The sequence below is a fragment of the Pinus tabuliformis genome, chromosome 6 (genome assembly GCF_031772625.1).
Source record: "Pinus tabuliformis cultivar Carrire ecotype Pingquan chromosome 6, CPIR1, whole genome shotgun sequence".
Taxonomy (NCBI): domain Eukaryota; kingdom Viridiplantae; phylum Streptophyta; class Pinopsida; order Pinales; family Pinaceae; genus Pinus; species Pinus tabuliformis.
In genome coordinates, this window is record NC_142292.1 from 2,051,985,960 (window position 1) to 2,052,002,345 (window position 16,386).

Here is a 16,386-nt window from a genome sequence, read left to right on the forward strand (position 1 = left end):
CTAGGTTGTAGTTCGGAGATGCCTGGTAACATATAAATTCAGCTATTGTTGCAGGTTTATTGGAAGGAATGATGGTTTGGTTCAAGCCAGATAACCACTTCTAATTTGTTTCACTCCAGACATGTGTGAACACCCCCAGACTACAAGGTCTTAGACCACCAATGCTCACAGTTTTAGATATAAGATGAGTATGGAGAATACTAACCACACCAGCAGATGCACAAGACCATGTGATGGCTGGCTGCAACTAGTAAAGAAGCCTGTAAATCTAATTTACTAATGCAAAGACAAGATGACAGCTCCCCTGCATTAGGTAGAAAGAAACCTGGATAACCTATTCAATGATGCATACAGGATTCTAGCACAGAGATAAGATGACAATTATCTAGTGCTAAACATCAAGAGATCAAGAACATAGCATATCAGGCACAACTTAGAACAGAGGAAAATGGAAAGTGAGCAGTTAACAACAAAAGAAGCTTGTATTAGCTAAAAATTAAGACGAGACGCTGCAAGTGAAAAAATATCTATAGTCTCTAGAAGTTGAACTTTACATCAAATGCCAACCTTGATTACATCTTCTTTCAAAGTATTTATAGATTTACATTACAAGGGCACTTGGCCGCTTAGGTATGGAGGGGTCATAATTGACCACCAACTGAATTTAACTTCCTGATGGAATCTTTAAACATGCATGCTTGCTTCAGTGGGTGAATCTGATCTGTTCAGTGGCTGTGCTGTCCTTTTAGGCTATTGGAGTGCTCGTACCAGTGGAGTCCATGACTGATAAATTCAGTTACAGGGTCATGCTTGTCCTTTTCACCCTTGGCCATGCTTTCTGTTTAATATGGTCGTTGGGGGGTTTGATAGTGGCTAATGATGGCGAAACTGGTCATCTCCTTCTTCAGGCAAATAGAATGGTGGAGGACGTGGAATGCATGGGCAGGTGAATGATTTGGATGAGCGGGAAGATTAGTCGTTGTATCAAGAGAATGGACGGCAGAGATGGCTCAACCGAGGCTATCGGTCGAGGTGAGGGCGGGGTGAGTCGAAGCCGTTGGATCTTCAACGGAAATATCGGACGGTGATCGAGCTACGGAGCTGCACGATTGTTTATTGGGCGGGCGGATTTGTCGGGCGGTAATGGTTTCTATCACACCGCTTTCGAGCTTAAAGTGGTAAAAGCCCGGGGCCGAGCGATTCCACTTAGCAATCGACACGTAGCGGCGGATGAGAGAGAAAAACCACTCTCATTGCGCACTAAAGTTCGATCATATTGTCGGCGCGATGAAAGCAAAAACCGTCAGATCTTGGCGGAGATGATCTGACGGCGGAGAGTGGCAGAGTGGGCCGCTTTATCAGATGCGACGTGAGCCATTGGATCGATTGGGGTGATCAACGGTGGGGATGAGGGGAAATGGGTTTATGAGCGCACAGGGTCATATGGGTGAGGTTCTATGGTGGGTTTGGGCTTTGCGCTTGCGGCTAAGGTCAAAGGGGGTCAATCTATTGGGTTTTAGCAGAAAAATGAAGGAATGGAGGTGGCGGAGAGAAAGCGGGATAGAATGAAAAGGGAAAATGACCCATGAGGGACCCCTTTGAAGAACCATCACATAGACCGGAACTCCTCCATGATCTTAGAAAGTCAGTGCTGCATAGCAGAGCTAACAGGACCTGCGCGTACTAGCGGTTCTCTGGGCTTATAGGACCAAGTGCAAAACCCTGACCAGGCGGGCACTTCTGAAGCTGAAGTATGAAGTAGATGCTGTAATCCTTATGGAGCATGCAAAGTCTAGTCCACGCATAGTAGCACCCATAGATACAATGGTTCGCACAGCCTGAAAAGAAGGGATCACACAATTGCAAGAAACAAAATGCATGGGACTTGAGGAAGAAATCTAACAGGGAAAGACTCCAAAAACTTGAAGAAGAAAGGGTATGTTTAAGGAAGAAAAGCGCTTTGATGGACGCGGAAGTCAAAAAGATGGAGGACGAAATAAAGAAAGATTTTCTCGACAAAAAGACTAGAATGGTAAGGCAGGGTGTGCGTGATCACGATGACAATGTTAAGAACTATTGCCATGAATTGATCAGTCTAATGCCTTGGCTTGGACCACATATTGCTAAGCACAATGACTAGGGTAGCGTGTTCCAAGTAATGTCGACCATAATAATAAAAGGTAGAGATTCTCCAGGCAACATGATGAATGATCGGATGGAACTTTTCATGGGTGGTGCGACCACCTGACTAGCTGAGGGAAGGACAGTCTTAGCGCTCCAGGCAGTTGGAAGGGAGTGCAGGACTATAAACTATTCTGCCCTGGAGCTGCGCGATATTGGAGATGCGCGTAGAAGCAAAGAATCACAAGATCCGCAAACGCGCATGGGGGGCTGCGCTGCCACGCTGGTCGGCCAGAAAGTGACTGTTGAAGTCACTATTCATGATGGGATGCTCGACTTGAGGCCAAATGGAGCGAGTGAAAGGCATTTAAGACGCGATTTATGGGTAATATTTGGGAAAATCTGCTGCCAAGAAAGCATTAATGAACAAGAATTGGGGGGAACAGTCGAATTCAAATTCAAAAAGTGCTATAAAATACAAAGGTCTACCCAGCAAACAACACTTGGTCATTTACGAATCGAGCAATCGAGCAGAACCCTGAGTGTTGTGAGTCGAGCGTTGATTGAACCCATGAGTTAGTGAGTGCTAGATTTCCAGACGAGTATGATGGCAACTGCTCAAGATGTTATGGACATAGCAGAAGTGACTACTGATGAGGCTCCGTAGGCCCTAACTGTGGGGGATGTCCCAGAAGGTGCCGGGATTGTGGAAGAAATCCCGAAATCACCGCGCACGCCAAGACCCAAGAAGGACAAACAAGCAATGGCTCCTGTATGCATGTCCCCGCGGAACCCGCTGTGCAGCAAACTGTCGATGGAGGAGAAGGGGAAAGCCGTCACTATAGAAACAAACCAAGAAGAAGAAGATTTACAGGCTCTTACTATTGTAGAACAAGAATATGAAGGCATGGAGGTGGATACTTAGCCTATGCACTCTGCGATGAAACTGAACAACTATGTCCCCCCGCAAAAAGGGAAGGCCAAAGTGCCCAAGAACTTGGACGAGACCAAGAGCTCACTCCAAACGACGCTCCTCCCAGATGGCATTATGTTTGAAGGCATGCACCTGAGCCGCGTGCCAAGCCTGAAATTCGAAGATTGGGACCTCGTTGACCACGAGAAGTTCCCTCACCTTGATACCGAAAACCTCATGAAGCAGAACACCGCGGTGGTGGTGACAGCATTAGAGCCACGTAAGTGGTTGCGTGGAGTGGAAAAGGTCGAGCTGCTGAACCTACTATGGGTGCTGCATTTCCACCACCCCTCAATAACCATTTTCGTCATCAGGCAGTTGCTATGCCTGGTGCATGATGGGTGTTTATGGCTGCAAGAGCCCATCCCCATCACGACAAACTTGATTCATCGTGTCTCTCGGCTTCTATACAAAGGAGAGGACCCCGCGGCCATATCATAAGGGAAGGGCAGTGATTTGGCCATCCCAGATGCCATGAAGAAGAAGTATAAGTTGGAAAAGAAGAAGAGGGGCTATGCCATCTCCAGCATTAAGGACAAAGCAGTATGCGTGGCAACCCAAATCCTTGTAGGAAAATTTATGCGCAAGTGCCGCGCAGACAAGGTACCTGCGTCGGTGGTCGCACTGGCCGAGCAGTGCGTTGAGGGGGTCTAGTTTAACTGGTCCAAATTCCTCTGCATGGAATTTTTATAGAATCGTCGTGAAGCCCAGGAACAGGGCAAAACGTTCCACTATGAATGGCTATTGCTGTCCATAGTGCTCGTAGTTGGGGAATTGTTGGAGGATAGTCATTTCCCCATAATTGACAGGGATTTACCGGAGGCCGCGAAGTACGCTTTGCTCTGGGCCATGAAGGATGCTAAAAGGATATGTGATAGTAAGGTCTTCTGGGTGCTCATGGAGATGAACATCAGAATGTGGATCAACCGTAAGCCACGCTTGTCACCCACGGTTTACAACAGTCCGCATAGTTTTTCAGAATTTAAGGCAGACATGCATAACATATATCTCAGGGCGCGCAAGGACTTGATTAAACAATGAACAAAGCTACCTTTTGTAGCCATCGATTACACCATTTTCAAAGTCCTAAAGGCATGGCCTCTGTAATGGCGTGCCCTAGACATTGCAGAAATCGAGAAGTCGGCAGCGCAAAAGAAGAAAGACTAGCCCAAGTTGCGCATCACACAGTTGGCTGAAAAACGAAGGAAGGAAACAACAACAACAGAAGTGCGAGCAGCGCGAGATGTGGCACAAAAAGCAGTTGAGCCGGAAAAGACCGCAACAGTAGCAACAACATAGGAAGCAGCCGCGAAGGCGGGTGAGGGCCAAACAATGCCTTCGCAGGGGCAGGATGCAGAGGAAGTAGAAACAGAATAAGGAGGTGCGGACCCATGAACCACGTCAACACATCTAAAGCGCCAACAACCAACAGAGCAAGCAAGGTCACGGAAGAAGGTCAAGGCCTCGAAATTGTCCATTGACCCGATCACCCTAACCAAGGGTAATCTGCATGACATCGGCGAGATGGTGTGAAATGTCATTAATGAGGCTCTCCAAGATTTCATGCAGGAGAACCAGATTGTGTTGGGGGCCCTCAGAGCGCAGTTGCAGGAATTACAGGTGTGCCCCCCCAGGTTGGTACCCTTTCAGCCAACCTCACAGTCGGATCCACGGCAACAGAGCAGATGTTGTGCGCGTAGATGACGAACACAATAGTGCTGTCGGAAGGGGCTCTAGTGACATCAAATGAGGCCGATAGGCCTTCAGTTAGCATGCTAAAAGGTCTCGGTGTTAATCTAGATGCCCTCCCGTGTGAGACTGTTAAAATTGGCAACTAGGGACAAAATCCATGTGGGTCATCTTATTTATGGCAGCTAATATTTTTATTGGATCCCTCTCATCGAGAGGTGTAGGATTGATCTAAAGATCATCCAATTCCGATAAGTATTTATGAAGTTATGAATTTATTTATATTATATAACAATTTGTCAAGTTGGCCAGCAACTTGTGTAGGCTCAGAAGCCCAATAGTCATTCCTATTCATCATCTACGTTTTAGTATAAATAGGAGAGGACTTGAAGTCATTTAAAATACACTTCATGCAATCTCCTCTCCACATCTTGGGTTTTTGGTGAAGGAGAGACACTAATGAAGAATGCCCTAGCTGCAGATGAAGCCCTAGTTACAGTCAACATGATGCCCTAATTCGTGTCTATGGACACATATATACGCAGACATAAAAGACCTTATACCCTGGAGACATATATACACGCAGGCAAATGAATATATATATATATATTTCCATTGCATGCGTGTATATATATATATATATATATATATATATATATATATATGCTGATAATGGAGATACATATATGTAGTAATGGCAATATGTATAAACAACAATAGAGACATTTACACGCTGTAATATAGATACTTAACAGCAGCAAGAGAAGATATTTACACGCTGTAATAGGACAGTTACACGCTTTAATGAAGTCACCTTCTACGCAATCATGGAGAAAAGTCTTATACACAGGCAAAGGAGACATATTAGGTGTAGTCATATTCAGTAGGATAAGGACACAACTATGATCTATGAATTGGGTCAATACATGAAGGCATAGCCGCAACAAAGGCATGGAACAACAGTCAAGCAAAGTCACAATTAAATGGAGTCATAATGATAAATGAAATCATGGGTAGCATAATGATAAATGAGATCATGGGAAGCATCATGATGAATGAGATCATGAGCATGAGCAGCATAATTATGCATGATGATATGAGCATGGGCAGCATGATGATGAATGAGATCATGAGAATGGGCAGCTTGATGATGAATAAGACCATGGAAGATGCAACATGATGAGCAGCATGAAGATGAGAGCAGCTCAGTCATCAAGGTTCAACGCGTGTGACAGTACAACAAGCTGTCACACGGTAATGTGCAGCAAATGAATAAGAGGAAGCACTATGATAGGTGAAGGAGTCACCTTAGAGAACCAGTTGAAGCCATATGTCTTCAACTAATCTCTGCAGATACCAAAATTCAAAGTGTTGACTTCTATTGTAAATGTACTATCTCTCTCACTTTCTCTGCTGAACTTTGAAGAACATAAAAGAAGAATTGATCAAGGATTTCCCCACATTGTGGGGTTTGTCCCTGGCTTGCACCACATCTTGTGTCCTCTTGTCTTGGTTTGTCTTCTACGATTTATGTTTATTTTCTATTTGCAGTTTACTTTAATTCTGATGTGATTGCTAATTTGGAAAAGATATTGAGCTAAATGTGAAAATTGAAATAAATTGCTCTAAGCATAGAACATACCAAAATCTTAACATGGTATCAGAGCTGAGGTGAAGACAATGCCCAAGCAAGAGTGAAAGAGAAATCACCGAAGATAGTTGGGATAGGAAAAAAGGATCATTGGGTTCCTCATCCCTCTTTTAATTCACCAAGGGTGAAGTCAAAGCAGAGTATATTATTAGAATGGCGCAACGGAAGTCTCTGATGGCCTACCTAAAGATCACTTCATTAGGAAGTTCAGATCTAAGGGTAGAAGGAAAGGCGATGCCTTGGTCACAAAAAGTTCGGCCATTATGCAAAGGAGTGTCTGAATGGCAGAGACACATCTCTTGATGAAAATGACAATCATTCCAGGGACATCTTAAATGATCAAAGGAATGACAGGTAATGCAGGTCATCAAGGAAATGGTCGACTCTTCAAAGAAAGCAAGGAACCCTAGGTATGAAGAATCAAATGTTGTTTCTGATAAGATAAAGAAGTGTTATCTTGTATTGGCCCTCTCCTTCAGATTCTTTGGGAATCTAGCTTATTTATTATAGTGCCTCAAGGCACTTCATCGAATAGATGGGTGCACTCTCTAATTTGGTAGAGATGGAAACAATCGTTGAATTATACTTGGAGCCAATGCCACCTATCCCGGAAAGGGTGTAGGGAATGTTACTCCTCAATTGAATGAGGGTAACTCAATTCATTTACAGAATATCTTTTATGTACCTGATCGCAAGAAGAACCTGGTTTCCATTTCAGCAATGGAAGTCTAAGGTTACAAGGTGGCACTCATCAATGGAAAAGTACGTGTTTGAAAATAGAATTTTCAAAGATGTTTTTGAGTTTAGGGTTGTATCAAGTTGCAAGAAGTCCACTGGGGACTAGGTCCACTGACACAGCACCGAAGGTCTGTGAGTCAGATAGTGACCGGAATGCCTGAATTCAAAAAGAGCATGAAAGTACATGTCTGAGATGTATTGAAGAAAAATCTTACAAAGGGACCATTACCCTCATGTAACAGGTCCACAAGTTTGGAACAACCCGATGGATTTGAGATTGATAATCAGGAATCTCACGTATGCAGGTGGAAGAAAGGCCTCTATGGCTTGAAGCAAAACTCCCCGAGCGTAGTGTGAGAGGATTGATAACTGTCAGATGAAGCTAAGATGCACTAGGAATGAAACTGATCCAAACCATTACCCGAAGGTTGTGGATGATAGACCTCTCATACCGGCACCTTACGAGGACGACCTATTTCTGACAGGTGCAGACCCTCTCATTTGCAGAAGTAAGAGGGAGTTGGATTTTGGATGTGGAATAATAAACTGCAAGCCTATGACTACTTCAAGGAAGTTATATGGTAGTGATGTCAGACCAGATTTGGGAAATGCCTCTGAGTTTCATAAACTCGTTCGCGTTAATGTTCTTGGTGAACTTTCTTCGAACATATGTTTTGCAGTTAGCATGGTGAGCTCATATTTGGTTGAGCCTCGTTGGATTGGTGCCAAGAATCTTCTGAGATATCTTTAGGGCACAACTCTCATGGATTGAGATACACTGTCGGAAATATGAAACTGCATGATTATTCGAATGTTGAGTGGGCAGGCAGTGTGGAGGATCACTAGAGAACTTCTTAGTGCTGGTTCTCTTTGGATTCTGCTTCGATATCATGGATGAGCAGGGAGCAAAAGTCAGTTGCTATAAGCACCACTAAGACTAATTACATAGCTACGAGTATGATCTCATGTGAAGTTGCATCGCTGCAGAAGCTCTTAAGAGAGTTGTTTGCACACATGATGAATACCACTGTGATTCTATGTGACAACCAGAGGTGAGATTCGATTATTAAGGAATCATGTAGTCAATGATTTCTCCAGCAGATAGACATTAGATATTGCCTTATCTGGGATATGGTAAGCGAGGAGGCTCCATCGCATTGAGATTGATGTACAGGTCGTCGACATTTTCTCAAAGCCCCGGGGAAAGGTCAAATATGTGACTTTCCCAAACGACTTGGAGTCGTTGAGAGACCTTATTATAAGGGTCTTGCATGTGGCATGCCTTGAAGCTCTAGTAGCTTCGAGGGGGCGCGGGGTACTTCTTGGAGCGACATATGACCATAGGGTGACTCACCATCCCCTAGTGGTGTACGTGTACATGGTAAAAGAATCAAAACTTTTCCTGTGACACCTCGTGGCGACTATGTAGTAGGATGATTAGTTCTCCTATGAGGTATGGATGATGTGTTCTCCATGATGATTGTGTAGCAGGATTTTTAGTTCTCCTGTGAGGCCTGGATGATGTGTTTTCCGTGGCGATTGTGAAACAAGATGATTCACTCTCTTGCGATTCAGGATGATTAGTTCTTCGTGGCATCCACTAGATAGGATGATTCGCTCTCCTGTGGACAGGATGATTAGTTCTCCTATCAAGGCATCCTACCCATGTAGTCTGGGACTCATGGGAAGTACCTCTCATCTAATCAATAAGTAGGGAAATGAGGATAGGGGCCATAATAGTACCGATGGACGCATCGTTGTATCTATCGTACTTCCTATGCTAGGATGACCTTCATTGATCTGGGATCAATGATATTGGTCTGGGAGCAGTTGTAGGAGTTGTACCCACTATGACGTTGACTTCGTGTCGGTTGAGATTGGTCTGGGACTAGTGGTACATACTCTGAGACTGACTTCGGGTCAGTGGAGGACTGGTCTAGGACCAGTAGTAGGAGTTGTACCCACTATGATGCTGACTTCGGGTCAGTTGAGGTTGCTCTGGGACCAGTGGTACATACTCTGAGACTGACTTCGGGTCAATGGAGGACTGGTCTGGGACTAGTGGTAGGAGTGGTACCTACTATGGCGCTGACTTCGGGTCGGTTGAGACTGGTCTGGGACCAGTGGTATGCACTCTGAGACTGACTTCGGGTCAGTGGAGAATGGTATGAGACATTCTCAATCAATTCTTCTTCTTCATGGTTCAGCAGAGCAGAGTAGAGCTGAGCTGAGCAGAGCAGAGTTGAGCAAAGCAGAGCAGTGCAGGGCACTGATGGCTAAGATAGTACAGTCAGATATATGGATCAGCGGATGGAGTTCTCCCTAGTTGAGAGGAAGTGTTAAAATTGGAAACTAGGGACAAACTCCATGTGGGTCATCCTATTTATGGCAACTGATATTTTTATTGGATCCCTCTCATCGAGAGGTGTAGGATTGATCTAAAGATCATCCAATTCTGATAGGTATTTATGAAGTTATGAATTTAGTTATGTTATATAACAAATTGTCAAGTCAGCCAGCAACTTGTGTAGGCTCAGAAGCCCAATAGTCATGCCTATTCATCATCTACGTTTTAGTATAAATAGGAGAGGACTTGAAGTCATTTAAAATACACTTCATGTGATCTCCTCTCCATGTCTTGGGTTTTTGGTGGAGAGACACTAATGAAGAATGCCCTAGCTGCAAATGAAGCCCTAGTTACAGTCAACATGATGCCCTAATTCATGTCTATGGAGACATCTATACGCAGACATAAAAGACCTTATACGTTGGAGACATATATACACGCAGGCAATGGAAATATATATATATATATATATATATATATATATATATATGCTGGTAATGGAGATACATATACGCAGTAATGACAATATGTATATATATATATATATATATATATATATATATATATGCTGGTAATGGAGATACATATACGCAGTAATGGCAATATGTATACACAGCAATAGATACATTTAAACGCTGTAATATAGATATTTAGCAGCAGTAAGAGAAGATATTTACATGCTGTAATAGGATAGTTACACGTTGTAATGAAGTCACCTTATACGCAATCATGGAGACAAGTCTTATACACAAGCAAAGGAGACATATTAGGTGCAGCCATATTCAGTAGGATAAGGATGCAACTATGATCTATGAACTCGGTCAGTACATGAAGGCATAGCGACAGCAAAGGCATGAAACAACAGTCAAGCAAAGTCACAATAAAATGGAGTCACAGTCAAGGTCATGGAACCATAGTAAGTTATATTACTGTCTTGATATGACTCAATGATGAGATCATGGGCAGCATAATGATAAATGAGATCATGGGTAGCATCATGATGAATGAGATCATGAACATGAGCAACATAATGATGCATGATGATATGAGCATGGGCAGCATGATGATGAATGAGATCATGAGCATGGGCAGCTTGATGCTGAATAAGACCATGGAAGATGCAACATGATGAGCAGCATGAAGATGAGAGCAGCTCAGTCATCAAGGGTCAACACATGTGACAATATAGCAAGGTGTCACACGGTCATGTGCAGCAAATGAACGAGAGGCAGCACTATGATAGGTGAAGGAGTCACCTTAGAGAATCAGTGGAAGCAATATGTCTTCAACTGATCTCTGCAGATATCAAAAGTCAAAGTGTTGACTTCTATTGTAAATGTACTATCTCTCTCACTTTCTCTGCTGAACTTTGAAGAACATAAAAGAATAATTGATCAAGGGTTTCCCCACATTGTGGGGTTTGTCCCTGGCTTGCGCCACATCTTGTGTCCTCTTGTCTTGGCTTGTCTTCTATGATTTATGTTTATGTTCTATCTGCAGTTTACTTTAACTCTGATGTGATTGCTAATCTGGAAAAGATATTGAGTTAAATGTGAAAATTGAAATAAATTGCTCTAAGCATAGAACATACCAAAATCTTAACAGAGACATTATATGTGTTGCAGAATGGGTTAACTGCACAGCTGCGAGCTAGGGAGAGTCGCGTGCTCCAAGTCCTCAGTGAGCAGAAGATAAATATGGAACAACTAAGCTTGCAGCGCGACAAATTGGTGTCGCAAAATCAATAGTTGGTGTAGGTGATAGATGATGCTTGCTGAAGCATCCCAGAGCTGGCCATCCCAGTAGATATACCAGCAGAGGTGTGGATCCACAGGGTAGCAGAAGGGGTCCGCGAGGTCAGGGGGGAAATGACAAAGGTTCAGATGGAGTTGAATCTTCATACTGTCGAGCTGTGGTTAAAGGCATAGCCGTCCACTGCCCCGAAAGTCAGAGAACAACGCGTTAGCGCTATCACAGCGGGATTGGAGGAAATCGGAGGTGCAGTGCGAGACTGCACCAGAATGTTGGAAGAATCACTTGAGGTCCTCACACAAATTTGTAGGAGGAACCCAACATCTAACGCTTAGAGACAGAGGCGCGAGAACTCCAACAATAATATGACAGTGTTCAAGGAACTGCGCAAATGGTAGTCCTCACCCAGAGGCTTGCACGGATGCAACAGGCTAAAGCACTGAAGGAGCAGGTGGATGTGGCACAACATAAGGAAGCAGTCCTAAAAGTGCACGTCCAGCCTTGGATGGACGAGGCCTTCACCATCACGGCAGACATTGAAGGCAAACTGCACACATGCAAGGGATGCACACATTGATGCAGAGAATCACTCTCGACACAGAGGTCTCGGAACAACGTATGCAGCAGATCCAGCAAGCAGCAGCTCTGTGCACTGCTGACTTCCGCACAGTTCGAGAACAGTTGGAGGGACTCTGCACAAAGATTGTTGTGCCGACATAGTGACTCAAGGGCGAGTCACGATGTTTGTGTTGGGGGCCTGTTGGGCATGGAATCCACCCATGGCATGTTTTGGGGCTCAAAGCCCAAGTTTTGACCTAATCTTGTTGTAAAGCTTCGCGAATTGCGGGCGCAAGGTGCGAAAGTATGATAGAGTCACAGGGTTGTGCGCCCTAGTTTTGTAATGTAATGTTGGCTGGATAGACCTACCCATGGTCCGCGGACCATGGGATTGTATAAATAGAGTGAGGCTCTAAGGAGAGAAGTAGGAGAAAAAGAGTCTTAGTGACTAAGTCGAAAGTTGAAGTGTCTTTGGGTCGTAGGGTAGGAGAAGGCTCTGTAGCTGAGTGCGCAGAGGCCTAGTAGTCCGCAGCTGAGTGCGCGGACCCCTGCAGCTGAGTGCGTACGGTGGAGTCGAGTTTGTAACCAAGGAAGGAATTAATAAAGAGAAGTTTTATCATAATTCTGTGTATCTTTTCTTGGGTTAATGCCTGTTTGATATAATTTGCAAATATATTGTTTATTTACTACGTGCACCTGTATGAATGGTTTATGTTGTTAAGTATAACTTAAAGCACGCAAGTAGGCTAAAATAATCAACCAACATTGGAATACCAGTAAGGTCTTGGGTAATAACGCAGAAGCGTAGCGTTCAACCCCTGAGTAGGGCTGCGCGAAGGCAGTATATCAGGCTGCGAGGTACAAGAAAGTGTGTGAAGCGACTTGCGCGCAGGGTCAAACCGCGGACCACTTGAACTCATCAGACATCTCTAGGGAGTGGAAACCTAGTTCTAACACCCTCCCATACTACTTCGGGTGAGACCTCAGTCCGGGCTCTGCAGACTGTTGTTGAAAGGGCCCATAGTATTAGGATTTGTTTGGCTAACTCAACTTTGAACCTGGGTCAGGCCCCAATAAGCCAACAACAACTGTCAGAGAATGGGTCAACTGCTCCAGTTGGATGAGATGTCATTACGACCTCAAATAATTCTAAAGCCATTTGAGAAATGGGCCCTGGATTTTGTAGGACCAATTAACCCTCCATCCCAACAAAAGTCCTACATCCTGGTCTGCATAGACTATGTCACAAAATGGGTCGAGGCGAAAGCATTGACCAGAGCCACAGAGTAGGTTGTTTCAGACTTTTTGTTTGAAGACATTTTTGTTCGCTTTAGGGTACCCTAAGAAATAGTCACAGATGGAGAGCCCCAATTCAAATCTCATTTGATTCACAAGCTAGTTGACAAATACAAAATCTTTCATAAGATTACTTCGTTTTATCATACACAAGTGAATGGTCAAGTGGAGAGCACCAACAAAGTTATTGAGGGAATTCTTATCAAGATTGTGGCTAGCCATTGAAGGAATTGGGTTGATAAACTTCCAGAGGCATTGTCGGCTTACATGACTACATGGAGGAATACTACACGATTCTCACCATACAAATTAGTGTATGGTAAAAATCCTTTATTTCCCATAGAGTTAGAAATCAAGACATTAAGAACAATGCTATAGGCGAACTTGGATCTTGCAACAGCACAAAAACAACAGTTCGATCCGTTCAATGAGCTAGATGAGAAAAGGCTCGCTGATATCCAGCAAACAAACATCATTCAACAACAAAGGGCTAAGTGGCACAATAGATTCATTAAAAAGAAGAAATTTCAAAAAGGATATTGGGCTCTATTATATGATTCAAGATTCAAGGATTTCAAGGGGAAGCTTTGCACCAGGTGGCTAGGTCCTTATGAAGTTGACACAATCTTTGACAATGAGACTGTGAATTTAGTTACCATTGACAATGTTAGGACACCATTACTCACTAATGGGCATCGTCTTTAGCTATATCACAAACTACTTCAAAGGATTCATTCATCAACGTTGTCGCGGATTCTGACCTTCAGATTACAGGGGTAGGGGAAATTATCCTATGCTGCCAAATTGTTAATTTTCTAATAAGTATAACAACCGAAAACCAACTTTTGTTGCCCACTATTACACCCAGTAAAAAAAAACATAAAAAAAATAATGATAAAATGTAATAAAAATATGCAAATAGGAATCTGACTGTGAAAACCTCTTATAGGGGCGCAAGCAGACAAATTGTGACAGTTGAAAACCACCATGTGGCGGTTGTTACACGTTCTATTCTTTCTGTAACAACATCATTAATCTCATGCACATCTTATAATATGTTGTTACAAGTTTTTAGTTTTTCCTTGTTCTTTTCAAATTTTTGTAGGTATCCGTAAAGAGTAGTGTAAATAAGAAATTATTGTAGAAATAGTGTTAGAAATTGTATGTTGCTACATGTGTAACAGATGACAACTTGCAGCAATGACCCAGGGGAAATCGTCTGCTGCAATAAAAACATTCATCAACATCATGCTACAGGAGCAATTGACACAACCAGCACGTCACTACCAGAATTAATTATATCGTTGGTACTTTTCCGCCAGTCCCTTTCCGCCACATTACCTTAGGTATGTCACACAAAAGATATATCATTTTTTCCCTTTGTTTAACAATTATGGAAATTAATATGGCACCTTCTTTGACGACCAAGCACTGTCGTCGCATTAAACTCAAGGCGAGGGCAAATCATTTCATAATCTGTGATTTCAAACTAAAATTAAAAGTGGCAATCCTGTAATCATTATTAAACCCTACCATTATTGTTATCTCTTTATGTCAATCATGCCAAGGACTAAATCACATTTAAATCTAGACCTCCACGATCCAGGATCAATAATGAGATCAGAATGTGTGCAGTACGATGCCCCTGACTCGAAATTTTTACTTTTATTGCCTACTTCACTGCCCTGATATCAACCTAAGCGAAACATTGCACCTTCATTTCAAAATTCTTAGAGGAAGAATAGAGAGAACACAGAGTACAGTAACTGAAACAGAAATGGAAGCAATAGAAATCTGGCACGAGCCCAATTCGACTGAAGCACTAGATAATTGCCCTAAGGTGTGCCATATTTTTAAGGAAGCAAGATGGCTTGAGTTATTTGAGCGACTTAAGGGATCAGAGGAGTTGGTTGCCATGGAATTCGCTAAAAACCTTAATAGAAATGAGAAAAAGGTTAGGGGGCTTAAGCTAGAAGTTACAGAAGAAGTAATTGCCTGATTAGCATCATTGCGGACCAGGGGAAAAATGTGGTTTAACCGAAATATCAATGACCCCTCCCTTAAGGTGGAATTCCTGCAAGGAGAAGAGCAATTAGAGAAAAAGGGCATGGGAATTGACAAGTTATCACTCCCTCGACCATGGGGAGACGTTGCCCTATACATTATCAAGTACATTACTTGTAAAGGAAGGGCAACGATCATGTTCAATTATCATTTCCCGCTGCTAAACCACCTTCGACACAGGCAGTTGATCAATCTCCCATATTTTGTGCTAGAAAATATAAGGCACATGTCTACTGTCATGAAAATTGTTGCACACCCAGAAAGTTGTGTTACCAACCACGGGCTCATAAAGTTAATTGTACTAGATGCATTGGAACACCAAGGCAAAAGTTGGGAGGAGTTTATGAGTAGAAAGACAAGGACTTCCCGCTGAAGGCAAGCTGAAATCCCAGATGATGCTCCAAGGGAGTTAGGGAGACTGAAGAACAAGGGAAATCCTTAGGAGGTAGGATTGAGAAAATATCATTGGAGACGCTGATAGGCAGCAGGATACTGAAGAAGAGGGTGAAAGTCAAATCACAGCCAGAACCTTCACCTCCATCTAGAAAGGAGCCGAGTAAGCACAAGGACATAGGGAAACAATAAGAAGGGGAACAAGCCCATCCAGAAGAGGTCCCTCTACCGGGTAAGGATGAGACCCAACTTTTGTTGCATAAAATTGAAAATTTAGAAAAAGGAAATAAAAAATTAAGGCAACAATTAGAGGAGAATAAAGTGGAAACACGGGTCCCAGGCCTAGACACCTTGGCAGAGGTTGTAGAAAAAATGAGGGTGGAAACCACATTGTGTTCTGTATGTGCAACATGTGCTAGGGATCTAGTAGAAGTTGGATATAAAGTTTGTGTTGCAAACACCATTTCAACGGAAACTCAAACCAAACCCTGGGAAGCTGCTAGAGAAGAACCTGTTAATGACATTGCTGGTACACAAGAACTAGCAGACGAAATAGAGCATCCCACGGAAATTAACCTCGAAGCTAATACATACGAACCTACCAACAACACTGCTGCTACACAAGAACCAACAGTAGAGTAAGAGGTTACCCAGAATGAAAAAGAAAGCGCTAACACACAAGAACCTACCAACGACATTGTTGTTACACAAGAACCAACAGTAGAGGTAGAGGTTACCCAGGGAGAAAAATAAAGAGCTCAACCACAAGAACTTCTTGATGAAGCAACAGGTACACAGAAACTG